Source organism: Dendrobates tinctorius, unplaced genomic scaffold, assembly GCF_039654945.1.
Source record: "Dendrobates tinctorius isolate UK_male_01 unplaced genomic scaffold, ASM3965494v1 ptg000163l, whole genome shotgun sequence".
Lineage (NCBI taxonomy): Eukaryota > Metazoa > Chordata > Amphibia > Anura > Dendrobatidae > Dendrobates > Dendrobates tinctorius.
The window spans coordinates 9,252,016-9,270,000 of NW_027361830.1; the positions used below are offsets into that span (position 1 = coordinate 9,252,016).

Below are 17,985 nucleotides of genomic sequence, written 5' to 3' on the forward strand. Positions count from 1 at the left end.
CAGTTTTGTACATTCTGCCAAAAAGGAGTGCATTAGTGAACTTGGGAACTTAAAAAGGCCTGGAGGTCCATGGAAGAGAGCAGTGGTGGATAATTGCCGAATCCTTTCCATGGTGAAGAAAAAACCCTTCACAACATCCACCCAAGTAAAGAACACTCTCGAAAGCATTTGTTTCAGTATCTAAGTCTCCCATAAAAAGAAGATTTCATGAGAGGAAATACAGAAGGTTTGGACAAGGTGCAAACCATTAATAAACTTTAAAAATAGAAAGAAAGACCAGATTATACTTTGTAAAAAAAAAAAAAAGTACGCTCTCCCTTTTAATGTGGGCATAACCCTACTCAGACAACACAGGGTGAGGGTAAAACAGTGTGGCAGTGTTTTTTAGAACCAGGCAGATAACACATAGAACAGCCCCTGCAAAATACCCCAAGATGGTGCACGTGACAGAATCTCACCCTTCCACTGACTCGCCGGGATAATGGCAACTTTTACTTAAGAGCGCCCAGGGTCAACTACCCCAACTGTAGCACGCACACAGAGAGAGGGTAACGGAAAGCTTAAACTGACAATCCATTGAGGTACAAGGCCAGGTGACTCAAGAGTCTCAAGCTGGCTTCTCCGAACATCTCCATGGAGCCAGACGACTGACGGGTCTCAATCCTGACTTTTTCTAAACATATATATAGGTTCCAGCGACAGCCAATGGAGTAGATCTGTATTCTTCCAATTGGGGCTGAGGTCCCCTAAGCTGTTTCCTGTAGAATGATAGATCCATATCCCTCGTGATGGAGCCATGATGTATTGTGAGCAGTCCTGTAGGGTCCCCTGGATGTTTGGATGTCTTTGCAGAAACTGGCTCTTTCTGTCTTTCTATAGAGCGGCATGCAACCTATTTTTCTACTTAGCAAGTGTCCTTCATTGTTTTGATATAAAGGGTAAGAATGGAGATGAGATCAAGTAGCATTACTTGATTATTTTAATTATTTGCATAGTTTTTCCCCCTCTTTTTTAGAAGTCACCAAACTATCTAGCCTACACAATGCATAATTAGCATATCAATAAACATCACTAGTCATCAGGGATAAGAGCACAATATGTTATATGAAATGTCAATATTACAGGCTTACTCAAGCAAAAGTCTGTTTTCTTGACCAACACATAAATTCTAAAGCCAACATACAGATAGCAGTCTATACTTCTTGGTTTGTATTCCCACTTGATGTGGGCTCCGGCGATGAGCCCATATCTTTTTTGGCACATGACTGATAATTTTATCTGCTGTTAACATGACAGTGTCATTTAACATGATATCACTAGAGGGGCATCACAAACCCAGCCCATCAGCTCCCCTGTCACATGATCACAGGGTGCCGATGGGTTTCCATGACAGCTGGAGGTCTGCAGAATACTCCTGTGCTGGTCATTGCTGATTTGATGATCATTTTTACTTCATGTGTAGCACAAGCGATCAGACGATTGCGGCTTCAAGTCTACTAAAAAGACTATTGAAGCAGGTAGAAAGTAGAAAAAAATTTATATCTGAAAATATAAAAAAAAAAGCTAAAAAAATATAAAAATTCAAATAACCTGCCTTTTGCCCCATTTACGATAAAAAAAAGAAATTACAATTTCAGACATTTGGTGTTGCCCGATCTATCAAAATATAAAGAGAATTAAACGAATTTAAAAAAAAAAAAAAAATATAAAGAGAATTAATCCAGTCAGTAAATGGTGTAACGAGAAAAAAAAAATCAAAATGCCAGAATTAGTTTTTTTTGGTCACCGTAACATTGCAATAACAGGCGATCAAAACATTGTATCTACCCCAAAATGGTATCAATAAAAACTAGGGATTATCGAATAGTTTTGGATAAGAGCTTATCTGAATAGCTATAGCGCTAATCGTATAGCTGCCTCGATAACCTGCATGTGTTGCATCTGTGTGACAGTCACAACACCTGCATGGATAGCCTGTTAGTTGGGCTCTCCATACATGTGTTGTGACTGTCACACAACCGTGACACATGCAGCTGCGGCACCGAACAGATGATTATCGGGAGCGATCCAGGTATCCAGGTTCCCAAAGCAGCTATTCGGTAAGCACTATAGCTATTCGGATAAGCTCTTATCCTAAACTATTCAATCAACCCTGATAAAAAAAATCAGGTAAGCGTGCAAAAAATAAGCCCTCACCCAGCCCCAGATCTCAAAAAAATGAAAACGCTACATGTTTAAGCATATGGTGCCCTTTTCTTTTGTTTTTTCTCAAACTTAAATAAAAAAGCACCTAGACATGTTTGGTGTCTGTGAACTCGTAATGACCTGGAGAATCATACTGGCTGGTCAGTATTAGCATTTAGTGAACATGTTAAAAAAAAAAGAAAACATAACAAAAAACAATTGTGGAACTGCACTTTTTTTTTTGCAATTTCACCGCACTTGGAATTTCTTTTCCCCTTTTCTGTACACTGTATGGTAAAATCAATGGTGTCATTCAAAAGTACAACTCGTCCCACAAAAAAAACAAGGCCTCACATGGCCATATTGATGGAAAAATAAAAAAGTTATGGTTCTGGGAAGAAGGGGAGCGAAAAGTGAAAACGCAAAAACGGAAAATCTCAAGGTGGTGAAGGGCATAATTTAAACTTCAATTGCATCTCAGTTTCATTTTAAATCAAAAATAGTGGCAGGCAGAGCGGAAGTCACGAAGAGTTGGTCACTGTCGAAATATTTCTGGACCTAACTGTACATGGGTGATTTGGATTCATTACTCAAATCAAAAACGGACATGTTTCCAAGATTTTCCAAGGTTTTTTTTTTTGAAGACCTGCAAAAAAACACGAACATCCCCATTAACTACATGTCCTATCCCGTGAAAACCACATTTAGAACATGTACGTGATTCTATAAGCTTTTTCAGTATTGCACATCTAGATACTAACTCCTGTCTTCCACATAAACTATGCCATATGTCATCACTTTTAGGCTATGTTCCCACTTGCGTAATTCCCACGGCAATTCCGCAACTCCCTGCGGCGGGAAATCCGCGAGAAATCCGCATGCGTAATTCCTATGAAAAACTAGCATTTTGCAAGCGATCTGTAGCATCGCTTGGAGAACCGATTGACAGGTTGGTCACACTCGTCAAACATAGTGTTTGACAAGTGTGACCAACTTTTTACTATTTTTACTATTGAGGCTGCCTATACTGCATCAATAGTAAAAAGATATAATGTTAAAAATAATAAAAAAAAAATTAACAATTGTGATATTCTCACCTTCCGGCGGCCGCCGCAGCCTTCCCGATACTCGCGATGCTCCCCGCAATTCCCGTTCACAGCAATGCCTTGCGACAATGACCCCAGATGACGTAGCATCATGCGAGACCGCTACGTCATCATAGTTCATTGTCGCAAGGCATCGCTGGAAACGGGACGTGCTGGGAGCATCGCTGAGGCCTGGGAACTCTGCGGGGGGCCGCCGGAAGGTGAGAATATCACGATTTTTTATTTTATTTCTATTTTTTACAGGGATATGGTACCCAGGGCCTGGAGGTACCTCCAGACCCTTGGTACCATCCGCACATTTTCCGCTTACTTTGCGCATGTTGGGCATAGCCACATGCGGAAAGTAAGCGGACCAATGCATTCCAGTGTGTTCGGAATCGCAGCGATTCCGCAAAAACAATAAGCATGCTGCGTATTTTTCCGCGATGCGATTCCGCCACAGGAAAATGCGCAGCATTAGCACAGCATGTGCGGAATGCCATTGAACTCAATGGGTTGCTTATTTTATGCATTTTCGCGGCCAAAACGCATAAAATCCGCTGGAATTCCGCACATGGGAACATAGCCTTAATGGCCCGCCAGTGTGTGTTCTGACCCAGTGCTCTGTTCAAACCCTTCATCACTGTGGCCATGCAGTTTAGGTGTAACAGGGGTCTCGAGATCCCATTCCGTGTGACCGGTGACAGTCCTGTCTCACAAATGTATTTTACTTATTCCATAGAGAGGTGTGATGTATGTTTTTCACAGATACTTAACGCATTAGACTTTGTCCCTAATGGATGAAACATCTTTACTCAATTAGTCCGGCTTCCCTATACACAATGATCTGGAATTTCTTTTCTATTTCCTTTAATTTTCCCATGTTTCTCATGGTTCCTTTTGCCTTCAGTAAATGTGTAAGGCAAAGTTATTGAGTGAAATCTCTTTGAAAAAAACAACTGAGCTATACCATTATTTCACTGCACACTATCCATAGTAATATTTCTTCGTGACTGAGTGAAAAAAATAATGGTATTTCTTTGTTTCTTTTTTGCAAGAAGCTGGTGACAACCAGTCTGGCTATCCACTGGGAAATCTGCCTAGTTATACTGATACACACCTCTGCTCTAATATTGTTGTATGGCCAGGCAGATGTAACATTTAGGCTACTTTGACACATCAGGTTTTCGGCGTCAGGCGCGATCCGGCGTCGTGCCGGAGCGCCGGATCCGGCAAATATTTCGTAAAACCGGATGTGACGGATCCGTTTTTCTGCCGGATCCGTCTTGTTCTTGACAGACAAAACCGGATCCGTCTCATCCGGTTAATCCGGTTTTTGTTCCGTTTTTCGACGGATTACGCCGGTTCCGGTTTTTAAAATCGCCCCTTGTGGCCTTCCGAACGGGATTGGCTACTGAAAAACTATATATAGCGTGTTCCTACAGCCCTTCTTTGACAGGTTGTAGAGGAGAAAGTGCAGGTTGGAGAGAAGAGCAAGTTACTGGCGAAGATGGATGTTGTGATTGGAAATATTTTGAAGAATTTGGCGGATTTTACAGCGGAGGCGAATCGTTTGAGGGTGATTGTTCTGGAGAAGGAGAGAGCGAGACAGCAGCGCATCAGGCATCATAGACGACGTTTGTGGATCCACCCCATCACAGCCAAGAGAATGACGCGTGGGGTCTATTCTACACTCTACATGGACCTTAGACGAAACCCGGATAAATTTTTTGGATATTTTCGGATGAAAATGGAGAATTTTGATTACTTGGTGGAGCGCATTGCACACCTCATAAGAAAAGCGGACACCTATTGCCGCTTCTCTGTTTCACCCACAGAGCGTCTGATGGTGACTTTAAGGTAAACATTCATTTATTGGATGTGCTCGCATCAGAGCACACTTTCACTGCAATCTTGTTGGTGGTAGTTTGTATCTCCAAGTGTTATAGCTGAGTTTTGGTATGAAATGCTGTGATTTTAAACTAATTGATTGTTTTTTAATTCCCCACAGATTTCTTGCAACTGGAGAATCCCTTTCGTCACTGCATTTCCAGTACAGACTCGGGATTTCCACCATATCTGGAATAGTGAAGTACACATGCCGTGCACTGTGGGACTCCTTAGCTGAAGAGTTTTTTCCAGAGCCCACAACAGAGAGGTGGATTGAAATTTCAGAAAAGTTTCAACAGATATGTCAGTTTCCCAACTGCTTGGGCGCTGTGGACGGGAAACATATCCGCATTGTAAAGCCAGCCGGATCGGGATCGGAATATTTCAATTACAAGAAATATTTTTCAATTGTCCTCATGGCCATCGCTGACGCAGAATACAAATTTATTGCTGTTGATATTGGGGCCTATGGCCGCTCCAATGACTCTCAAGTTTTCAAACTGTCTGCCATGGGGCGTAAACTGTATGGAAACACCTTCCAGTTCCCATCCCCTAGACCGCTGCCGCAAACATCTGGTCCACCTATGCCATTTGTCTGTGTAAGGGATGAAGCCTTCCAGCTGTCAGAACACATTTTGAAACCGTACTCTAGCAGAGGATTGACAAGAACAAAACGCATTTTTAATTACCGCCTCACAAGAGCAAGAAGAATGGTTGAATGTAACTTTGGTATTCTGACAGCCAAATGGCGGGTCCTATTGACTGCGATCAACCTCAAGACAGAAACTGTGGACGAGGTGATCAAAGCTTGCGTGGTACTCCACAATTTTGTTATCTGCAAGGAACCCATTTCCATTGAGGACACCTCTGAAGAAACCACCTTGCAAGATTACCATGACATTACCACTAGAAGTTCTGTGACGGTTTCAGTAATGAGGGACAATTTTGCACTATACTTTGTCACCTCAAGGCAGAGTACACTGGCAGGATGACAGAGTGTGAAAGATTTGTGCCCTTAACCAAACTTGTGTACCTTCTGTACCAACAGTATATACCTTTGCCAACCAAAGTTGGCTATCTTGTCATGGTCTTACTATTTTTACCTTTAGGCCACAGGTGTGTACCTGGTTGTGTTTTATGCAAAGTATTTCACCTTGTAACAAAAGTTGTGTACATTGTTAGGAAATCACCAACAATAAACACAACTTTTTAGGTGAAATACTTTGCTTCAAACACAACCAGGAACACAACTGTGGCAAAAAGGTAAAATGTACCCACAGTTATATTCCTGGTTTTGAATACCTTTTTACCTTTGAAATACCCTGTATTTAACCTTTTTTTTAAACATAGTTCGCCGCAGAAAGAAATGACAGACAACCATTGTGAAACGATAATTTAACTTTTATTTAAAATAATTTTTTTTTGTAAAATGTTTTTAATGTGCAAAAAACTTTTTTTAATAAAGGTTTTAAAACCAATAGGCATTTTTATTAAAAAACACATCATAAATCTGTGTAGTGTGGGGTGGAAATACTGCTGGAGGGGCTGCGGGACACTTCGACAATGGGAGTGTGGAGAGAGGATTGGGATCGTGGTGGGGAAGGAACAGTTAGAGGTGATGGTGTGGAAAAAGCTACAGAATGGGTGGACATGTGGGAGGCAGAAGAGGTGGTGGGCGGTGGAGTGGAGGGTTGGGCAGGGACTGTAGGAGCAGATGATGTTGATGGCAAGTTGTATGGGGAAGGAGTTTGGTACGGGGAAGGAGTTTGGTACGGGGCAGGTTGCTGGAAGTGGGGAGATGTCTGGTACTGGGGAGGTTGCTGGTACTGGGGAGGTTGCTGGTGCTGGGGAGGTGGATGGTATGTAATAGGAGGGGGAGGATGGAAAGTGGCTGGAGGGGGTGCAGGTGGAGGAACTACTGGGGTGGGAGGAGGAGGTTGGGAGGTAACGTGCTGGAGAGCACCGTGGCATGAATGCATTACATGCATCTGCTGGGTAGGAGAGAGCGTTTCCATGCGCTCCACAACAGACCTGAAAAAGGTGTGGTTTGGCGAACATCTTGCTTCTGAATGCATGGTTTGCAGAAGTGTCTTCACCTCCAGAATGCTGGAGTTGATCTGCTGAAAGCCTGCGGAGATTTGCTCTGACAAGACTTTTAGACAGTTCTGGAAAGATGCATTCAGATGCAAGAACTCTGGCGCATAAGTCTTTTCCTGACCCCTCTGCCGCTGCCGCCCAGTACCCGCAGGTGTACTAGAGGTGGCAGGGGCAGAAGGGTGGGGTAAAGGGAAAGCGATCTCCTCACCAGCAGCTTCATGTAATGTAGGCGGCCACGATGCTCCTGTGCTGGTGGATGGGACAGATGGGTCGAATGTGTGGGAAGGCTGGGAAGGTGCAGATGTACCGGGGCGGTCGAAGTGTCCCTCGGTGCCGGTCTCCTCAGGGATCGCCTCAGAAGGGTCCAATCGTGCAGGCTCCCGAGTGCTGCTCACCGTGCTGTGGAATAAAGAGAAAAAAAAAACAATTAAAATAGTGACATGGTATGGCCCTGGCTGAAAAAAAAAAGTTACATCTTAACATTTTTTTTTTCACATTTGGTGTGTAATATTTACCTTCTGGTGACCATTGTTTCCCGGAGGAACGACAGGGCTTGTGCGTACTTGTACTTGCTCCTGCGTCCTCCAGATCCACTCGGGGCCCGCATCTCTTTATTGAACTCCTTCTTGAAACGATCCCTCACAGACCGCCACCGCTTCACAATTCTGTCCCATGAAACGAGAAAGGAGTGGTTAGTATACAACATCAGTGTTTCCCAAACTCCAGTCCTCATGGTCCCCAGGGGTCATGTTTTCAGGATTTCCATAGTAAATAGAAATCCTGAACACATGATCAGTGGGGAACACGAGGACTGGAGTTCGGGAAACACTGGTTTACATCAAGCAACCGGTACTGTATATACTTACGCTCTTTAATCTGGGCCCGAGCATCGAGGTCCTACCAGCGGTCCACAAGGAGCGAACAGATTTCCTCCCAGAGTCGTCGGGTAACGATCAGGTCAGCATTGCGGCGGTCAGCCATATTCCATAGCGGCTCCCTTTCTCTGACGAGATCGATGAGGTGGTCCACATCAATCCCTCCATCCTCACCGTCTGTGAGTCTGGAGCACGCTGTGAAGGCTGTTAAAGAAAAAGACAAAAATAACATAATTAGCCTCAACAAAAGAAATGAAATAAAAAGTGCAAAAAAACAAAGCAAAAATATTATACTTACACGCTGGTGACCGCCGCGTTGCTGTCGCCGACGACCCTGGGAGGCACTGCGAGGACCTCTTGGACGAGCACCAGATCGGGAAGACTAGAGAAGAAAACAAAAAATGTTATGTCTTTGGATGTAGGCATTTGTTTGCTGTGTGTGGTCTGCAGAACATTGTTTTCTATGTGTTTAGTGTAGTGTGATGTTGTGTTTCTGCGTTTGATGCAAAAAACTTACCAATTGTGAGCCCACTCCAGGTGTCTGTCCACCCGTTCCTTCTTCTTCTGGGTGCTCCTCTTCATCTTGTGATTCCTGTTTTGAAATAAAAGGCAATGAATAGACATATATTACAGAGATGATGGATTTTGGAAATAAAAACTTACCGTCAAACGCTGACGATGCGAGGGAGGGCTCCCAGAAGAAGATGTGCTGTCTTCCTGCTGGCCAGACTCCATGCCTGTGGGTGGTGTTACTGCTGCTGCCAGTGCTGCCAGTTCTGCCACTGTTGTTGCTGCTGCTGCATCTCTTGGGCGGCTGTTGAATAAAGAGAAACAAAGGGCCAATGAATATCTTGATATTCCATGGCCCTAGTTTGGAGGAATGTGGATTTGATAATTACTATCTCTCATCTGCTGCTGGACTCCCCTCCCGTTGTTCAGCATGCTGCTCCATTTGGGGTGGTGGTGGTGCTGATGGTGCTGCTGCAGTGGTCTCCTGCCTTCTCCTGCGCCTGGTTCCTGTCTTGGGTGGCATGTTGGGTGTGGCTGAGGGTCCCACTGTTATGCTTTTATATATGTGTCTTGTGGGCAGAGCTACTGAGCATGCTCAGACCAAAAAAACCGGATCCGGCGCATTACGGCGCTCATAGGCTTTCATTGTGTGAAAAAGCCGGACACGCCGGATCCGGCGTGTCCGGCTTTTTCGCCAGAGACAAAAAACGTTACAGTAGCCGTTTTTTCCAGACGCCGGATCGCGACACATTGCCAGTTCCGGCGAAAACCTGATGAAACGCATGGCCATCCGGCTCGATCCGGCTCTAATGCAAGTCAATGGGGGGGGGGAAACCGGATCCGGCATTGCATTTCGCCGGATCCGGTTTTTGTCAAAAGCGCCGGATCGCGCCTGACGGCAAAAACCTGATGTGTGAAAGAGGCCTTAGACTTTACTAAAACTTGGTGAAAATGGCTCTAAATTCTTATTGGCTTTAGTGCTTGCTGGGATGTATTGACCAAAATTTGGGGGAAGTTTCGATAAAACTCTGCTTTTGTGTGGTACTGAAAACCTGCAGGTGTAAGATGTTACTATCTTCTGATAAATACTATATTTTTCGGATTATAAGACGCTCCGTAGGTAAATAGGTAAAAAACTTTTTTTTAATAAAATAGAGTGATGCTTCTTATCATCCATGCTCACCGGGGGTGGTGGCTGTGGTGAAGTGGGGTCCCAGAGTTGCTGCTGGAGAAAGCAAAAGTGGAGCGTTGCTGCAGGCCACAGGCTGGGATGAGGGGGGGTGTTCCGATGTGTGGCGCGCCTCTGTCTGGTGCTGCCGCTGTCCTTTGTACGGTGCTGCCGCTGCCCTCTGTCCGATGCTGCCGCTGCCCTCTGTCCGATGCTGCCGCTGCCCTGTGTTGCTGCCGCCCTGTGTCCGGTGCTGACGCCGCCCTGTGACATAACAGCAATTGTTGGCCACAGATCAGGTATATATTGTTTAGCAAATTGTGGGGAGTGTTTTCTCCTATTGCCTGTTTTTTTAAGTATAAAAAATTGAGCTAGAAGTAAAAAAAAAAAAAAGATTTTTGTTTACATTTTCAACTTTACGGTTCATTACACTGTATACTTTTGGGGTCAAATACACACTAAACAAATATATGTACTTGTGGGGTGTATTTTTCAAAATAAGATCACTTTTTAGGCTTTCACTGAGTTTGTACACCAAGGGCTCTGCAAATGTGACATGGCTACTAAAACCTATTCCAGCAAACTCTGCACTGAAAGATCTTCCTTCAGAGCCCTGCCACATGCTGAGAAGGCAAAACTGTTGGCACAATTATTAGAAAATGGAAGAAACACAAGATGCCTGTCAATGTTCCTCAGTCTAGGGCTCCATGCAAGCTCTCGTCTCGTGGGGTAAGGATGATTCTGAGAAGGTCAGGAATCTCCCAGAACTACACGGGAGGACCTGGTCAATGACCTGAAGAGAGCTGGGATCACAGTTTCAAACATTCCCGTTAGTAAAACACCACGCCCTCATGGATTAAAATCCTGCAAGGCACGCAAGGTTCCCCTGCTCACACCAGCACATGTCCAAGCCTGTTTGAAGTTCGCAAATGACCATCTGGATGATCCAGACGAGGCATGGGAGAATGTCAGATGAGACCAAAATAGAACTTTTTGGTATCAACTCCACTCGCCGTGTTTTAAGGAGGAACCCCAAGGACACCGTCCCAACCGTGAAGCATGGAGGAGGAAACATCATACTTTAGGGCTGCTTTTCTGCAAAATGGACAGGACAACTGCACAATATTGAAGGGAGGATGGATGGGGTTATGTATAGCGGGATTTTGGCCAACAACCTCCTTCCCTCAGTATGAGCGTTGAAGGTGGGTCATGGCTGGGTCTTCCAAAATGACAATGAGCGGAAAAAAAGGGTTTGTTACCATGTTAGCCAGTTAAAAAAATGCTCTAACATCCTTTGATTTATTTTTGATAGCCATTAAAATGTATCATAACTACAAGATTAACTTGTTTTTCTCACTTGAGAGCATTCCAATGACCCAAAACACACAGCCAAGGCAACTAAGCAGTGGCTCCCTAAGAAGCATTTCAAGGTCCTGGAGTGGCCTAGCCAATTGAAAATCTTTTGATGGAGCTGAAACTCAATGTCGCCCAGCGACAGTCCTTCGAGTGAGTGGGAAAATTATGTGGGATTTGGTACACCCATTGCTGGATCAAGGTTATCACCTCTATGTAGATAACTTTTATGCAAGCATCCCACTTTTCAAGTCCCTCTCTGTGCAAGCTGCTGCAGCCTGTGGTACTGTACACAAAAATCAGAGAGGCCTCCCTAAAAAGCTAATTGGGCAGCTGCTCAGAAAGGATGAGAGCAGAGAGGTCTTTTTTTTGACCACTATACATGGTGATGGCAGCACCCCTACTGTTCTGCAAGGTTACATAACCAGACTGTGTACTGGGGTACAACAAGTACATGAGGGGAATTGATCTCTCTGATCAAGTCCTCAACCCGTACAGTGCCATGAGAAAGGGCAAGGTGTGCTACAAGAAATTTGCCTGTCACATCTTATAGATGGCAATGCACAATGCTTACATGCTATCACAACGTAAAGTCCAGACCTGTATGTACCTTCAGTTCCAAGAGGTAGTAATCAAAGCCCTAACCTTTGGAGGTCATGATGGAGCGGGCCCAAGTACTTCCAGAACTGAAGGTGCTTGTATCATACTAGGCCAACATTCCCCCAGTGAAGTCCCTCAAAACACAAAGGAAGGAAAGTCGCAAAAGAGGTACCAAGTACGTTACAGAAGGAAGATACACCACAACACCACTTATCAATGCGACACCTGCCTACAAACCTGGCCTGTGTTTAAAAGAATGCTTCAAACTGTACCACACATCCATGGACTACTAAATTAATTTCTGACTTTCCCAACTCACGTATGCGAATCTGGTGCACGCTACACAACTCGCGTATGCCAACCTGATGCGCTCTACGCTACTCACATATGCCAACCTGATGCACTCTGCACAACTTACGTATGCCACTACTTAATAAAACTGGATCCAGTTAGATTAATAGGTGGGTGGGTTGTGCTGCTGGAGTGAATCAATTCTTCAGAAATGATGAGGAAAAGGCTTTTTGTTCACAATGCGTTGTTTTTTTTCAGTTGAAAATGACACTAATACGGTGTTGAAGCGCGTTGTGGCTAAAAAGTGTTTTCCTCATCATTCTGAAGAATTCATTCACTCTAGCAGGCGTAACCCACCTACGTGTTCATCCAACTGGATCTATTATCTCCTAGAGGATTTATCCACCAGCCCGGGGCAGCAGCAGCTTTTTTTCTTTTTAGCAGTTATGCCTGTCACAACTCAATCAGCAATTTATGTAAAAATTGATTTTTATATTAATCTTTCAATTTTTTTCACTAAGAAAGCCAGAATGCATAGACCAAATAATTACTGACTGCCTCGCCTGTGTTCTTGCTGGTTAAATGTAAGGCCACATTCACACGGTCAGTATTTGGTCAGTATTTTCCATCAGTATTTGTAATCCAAAATCAGGAGTGGAACAATCAGAGGAAAAGTCTAATAGATACACGTTAACCACTTATGCATTAATCACCCACTCCTGGTTTTGGCTTACAAACATTGAAGTAAAATCCTGATCAAACAAATAGAGAATGTGTGAACGAGGACTTAGATAGCATTAGTGAATTTGCCTTATTATGTTCTGAAAAAATAGCCTCAGAATCAGTTGGATGAGTAAAGCCACTAAAAAAAGTAAGCTTACACATGTCAGATTTGAAAAATGGGGCTTTGAGTTTAAAGACAAAATTGGGTGATTTATTTATTTTTTTATTTTTAACAGAACAAAGATTAATTTTTCGATTCTTTGTATTATACCGCACAGAAAATGTAGTAATATTCTTTCTGACATTTTCTGTGCCTATCTTTGGCTTCTTCTCATTAAATAGCAAAGCTGCACACCTTATTAGAAGCTGTCATCTTCCGAGATGTCAGTGGCGATCAGTCCATTCTTTAACAGGCGAGGAGTAGCTGGTGAGCACGGCTTAATGATTAGAAAGTAGGGCTGGCATGGCTGTGCCTTTTGTATTGTGATACAGACATCAAACCCGCATGTAAGCCCTATTTGTCCTAGTCTATCGGCTTTGCTTTTCCTTTGCACAACTTTCATTTGTGTGATTGATTTTTGTGTTTTCTCTCAATGTATCACCATGGGCTCTTTTGATACTTAATTTTCTCTTAATGCTTTGGTGACTATATGTCAGAATGAAATAAGTGTCTTCAGCTTTTTGTACAAAGCTGTCAGACTCTTGAGTTTCACCATACAATAATGTTATAATGCTTATAACGGTGTACAAGCTAATAAGTGTGTGGTTGCTATATGTATATATAACTATATGTATTAATATACCGTATATACTCATGTATAAGCTGACCCCCCCCCCCTAATTTTGCCACAAAAAACTGGGAAAACTTATTGACTCGTGTATAAGCCGAGGGTGGAAAATGCAGCAGCTACTTTTAAATTTCAAAAATAACAATAGATACCAATAAAAGTAAAATTAATTAAGACATCAGTAGGTTAAATGTTCTTGAATATCCATATTGAATCCATAGAATATGCCCCCATATGCTGCTCCATAGAATATGCCCCCATATGCTGCTCCATAGACTATGCCCCCATATGCTGCCCCTTAGACTATGCCCCCATATGCTGCCCCTTAGACTATGCCCCCATATGCTGCCCCATAGTCTATGCCCCCATATGCTGCCCCATAGTCTATGCCCCCATATGCTGCCCCATAGAATATGCCCCCATATGCTGCTCCATGGAATATGCCCCCATATGCTGCTCCATAGAATATGCCCCTATATGCTGCCCCATAGAATATGCCCCCATATGCTGCTCCAAAGATTATGCCCCCATATGCTGCTCCATAGAATATGCCACCATATGCTGCTCCATACAATATGCCCCCATATGCTGCTCCATATATTATGCCCCAATATGCTGGAATATGCCCCCATATGCTCCTCCATAGAATATGCCCCCATATGCGGCTCCATAGAATATGCCCCCATATGCTGCCTTAAAGAATATGCCCCCATATGCTGCTCCATAGATTATGCCCCCATATGCTGCTCCATAGATTATGCCCCCATATGCTGCCCCATAGACTATGCCCCCATATGCTGTCCCATAGCCTATGCCCCATATGCTGCCCATAGAATATGCCCCCATATGCTGCTCCATAGACTATGCCCCCATATGCTGCCCCTTAGACTATGCCCCCATATGCTGCCCCTTAGACTATGCCCCCATATGCTGCCCCATAGTCTATGCCCCCATATGCTGCCCCATAGAATATGCCCCCATATGCTGCTCCATGGAATATGCCCCCATATGCTGCTCCATAGAATATGCCCCTATATGCTGCCCCATAGAATATGCCCCCATATGCTGCTCCATAGATTATGCCCCCATATGCTGCTCCATAGAATATGCCACCATATGCTGCTCCATAGAATATGCCCCCATATGCTGCTCCATATATTATGCCCCAATATGCTGGAATATGCCCCCATATGCTCCTCCATAGAATATGCCCCCATATGCGGCTCCATAGAATATGCCCCCATATGCTGCCGTAAAGAATATGCCCCCATATGCTGCTCCATAGATTATGCCCCCATATGCTGCTCCATAGATTATGCCCCCATATGCTTCCCCATAGACTATGCCCCCATATGCTGTCCCATAGCCTATGCCCCATATGCTGCCCATAGAATATGCCCCCATATGCTGCTTCATAGAATATGCCCCCATATGCTGCTCCATGGAATATGCCCCCATATGCTGCTCCCATAGAATATGCCCCTATATGCCCCCATATGGTGCTCCATAGAATATGCCCCCATATGCTGCCCCCATATGCTGCCCCATAGATTATTCCCCCATATGCTGCCCCATAGAATATGCCCCCATATGCTGCTCCATAGATTATGCCCTCTTATGCTGCTCCATGGAATATGCCCCCATATGCTGCTCCATAGAATATGCCCCCATATGCTGCTCCATAGAACATGCCCCCATATGCTGCTCAATAGAATATGCCTCCATATTCTTCCCCCATATGCTGCCCCATAGATTATTCCCCCATATGCTGCTCCGTAGAATATGCCCCCATATGCTGCTCCATATATTATGCCCCCATATGCTGCCTTCTAGAATATGCCCCCATATGCTGCTCCATGGAATATGCCCCATATGCTGCTCCATAGAATATGCCCCCATATGCTGCCCCATAGAATATGCCCCCATATGCTGCCCCATAGAATATGCCCCCATATGCTGCTCCATGGAATATGCCCCCATATGCTGCTCCATGGAATATGCCCCCATATGCTGCTCCATAGAATATGCCCCCATATGCTGCTCCATAGAATTTTCCCCCATATGCTGCTCCATAGAATATGCCCCCATATGCTGCTCCATATATTATGCCCCCATATGTGGCCCCATAGAATATTCCCCCATATGCTGCTCCATGGAATATGCCCCCATATGCTGCTCCATGGAATATGCCCCCATATGCTGCTCCATGGAATATGCCCCATATGCTGCTCTATGGAATATGCCCTCATATGCTGCTCAATGGAATATGCCCCCATATGCTGCCCCATAGACTATGCCCCCATATGCTGTCCCATAGCCTATTCCCCATATGCTGCCCCATAGACTATGCCCCCATATGCTGCCCATAGAATATGCCCCCATATGCTGCTCCATAGAATATGCCCCCATATGCTGCTCCATAGAACATGCCCCCATATGCTGCTCAATAGAATATGCCCCCATATGCTGCCTTCTAGAATATGCCCCCATATGCTGCTCCATGGAATATGCCCCATATGCTGCTCCATAGAATATGCCCCCATATGCTGCCCCATAGAATATGCCCCCATATGCTGCCCTATAGAATATGCCCCCATATGCTGCTCCATGGAATATGCCCCCATATGCTGCTCCATGGAATATGCCCCCATATGCTGCTCCATAGAATATGCCCCCATATGCTGCTCCATAGAATATGCCCCCATATGCTGCTCCATAGAATATGCCCCCATATGCTGCTCCATAGAATATGCCCCCATATGCTGCTCCATAGAATTTGCCCCCATATGCTGCTCCATATATTATGCCCCCATATGCTGCTCCATATACTGTATTATGCCCCCATATGTGGCCCCATAGAATATGCCCCCATATGCTGCTCCATGGAATATGCCCCCATATGCTGCTCCATGGAATATACCCCATATGCTGCTCCATAGAATATGCCCCCATATGCTGCTCCATAGAATATGCCCCCATATGCTGCTCCATAGAACATGCCCCCATATGCTGCTCCATGGAATATGCCCCCATATGCTGCTCCATGGAATATGCCCCCATATGCTGCTCCATGGAATATGCCCCCTTTTGCTGCTCCATAGAATATGCCCCATATGCTGCCCCATATATTATGCCCCCATATGCTGCAAAAAAAAAAAAGCCATACTCGCCTCTCCTGCTCAGGACTCGGCACCTGCGATATTCACCTGTCTGGGGTCCATCGCTGCTCACCACTGTCTGCGCATCCACTGCTGGCTAAACATCACGGACACAGGAAGCCGTAGACAGCGGTGAGCAGAATGGGAACGAGGACAGGTGAATATCGCTATACTCACCTGTCCTGGAACGCCTCTGCAGCCTCGCTTCTCCACTGTCTCCCTTCCAGCCTACAGCGGTCACGTGATACCACTCATTACCACTCATGAATATGCGCATATTCATGAGTTTAATGAGCGGTACCACGTGACTGCTGAAGGCAGGAAGGGAGACAGTGGAGAAGCGAGGGGGCTGCAGAGAGTGCCAGGACTGGTGAGTATGATCTGTGACACCCCCACCCCCCCTCCCCCCTGGCCCCCAGGTATATGACTCGTGTATAAGCCGAGAGGGGGACTTTCAGCACAAAAAAATGGGCTGAAAATCTCAGCTTATACACAAGTATATACGGTAATTGCCTTGTAATGTTTTAATTTCCTGTTCTGTCCAGATGTCACCGTATCCCGGAATTCCAAGCGGAGGAAGTTCACCGACCGCCATATTGGGACACCCAATTGATGGGTGTCTCAATCTGGAAACTGCTGCTGCTGGTACCAATCTATTGCGCGGTACCACCAGCGGAACACCGTCACACCACACACACACACACACACACTCTATACGCCGTACGCAACACACACTCACTCACACTTATTCTCACACTCATTCACACACTCACACTCTCACACTCAGTCACACACACACACTCTCACATTCATAGACACACACACACTCTCACACTCATTCTCACACTCAGTCACTCACTCTCACACTCATATACACACACACACTCACTCTCACACTCAGTCACACACTCACAGTCACAAACTCACGCAGCCTCTTGCGCGGTACCACCAGCGGAACACCGTCGCACTGCGCCTGTGCAAATTCCGCACAGGCGCAGTGAATCATTCGACTTATCTCGGTGGCAGATGCGAAACGTGTCTACAGGCAGAGGAAGCTGGTCATATTAAAGGGGTTTTCCCACGAACAAAAGTTCATTTTAAAAATTGTCTGTGTCTGACCGTGTATGGCGCATGCCACAGCTCCTGGGCAGGGGAGGAAGCAAATGCATTTCAATGGTACCGCAAAAACAACGTTTGCTTGTTTTTGAGGTACACCGTATTTGCGGATCTCAGTTTTTTTCCCTGCTATTTGTTATAACAGGG

General features: G+C 44.9%; 1 protein-coding gene across 2 annotated transcripts in view; it reads left to right on the plus strand.

The window, feature by feature from the left end:
* PIGN (phosphatidylinositol glycan anchor biosynthesis class N) overlaps positions 1-17,985 on the plus strand; it is a 509,674-nt gene that overhangs the window by 73,544 nt on the left and 418,145 nt on the right. The window lies entirely within an intron of this gene.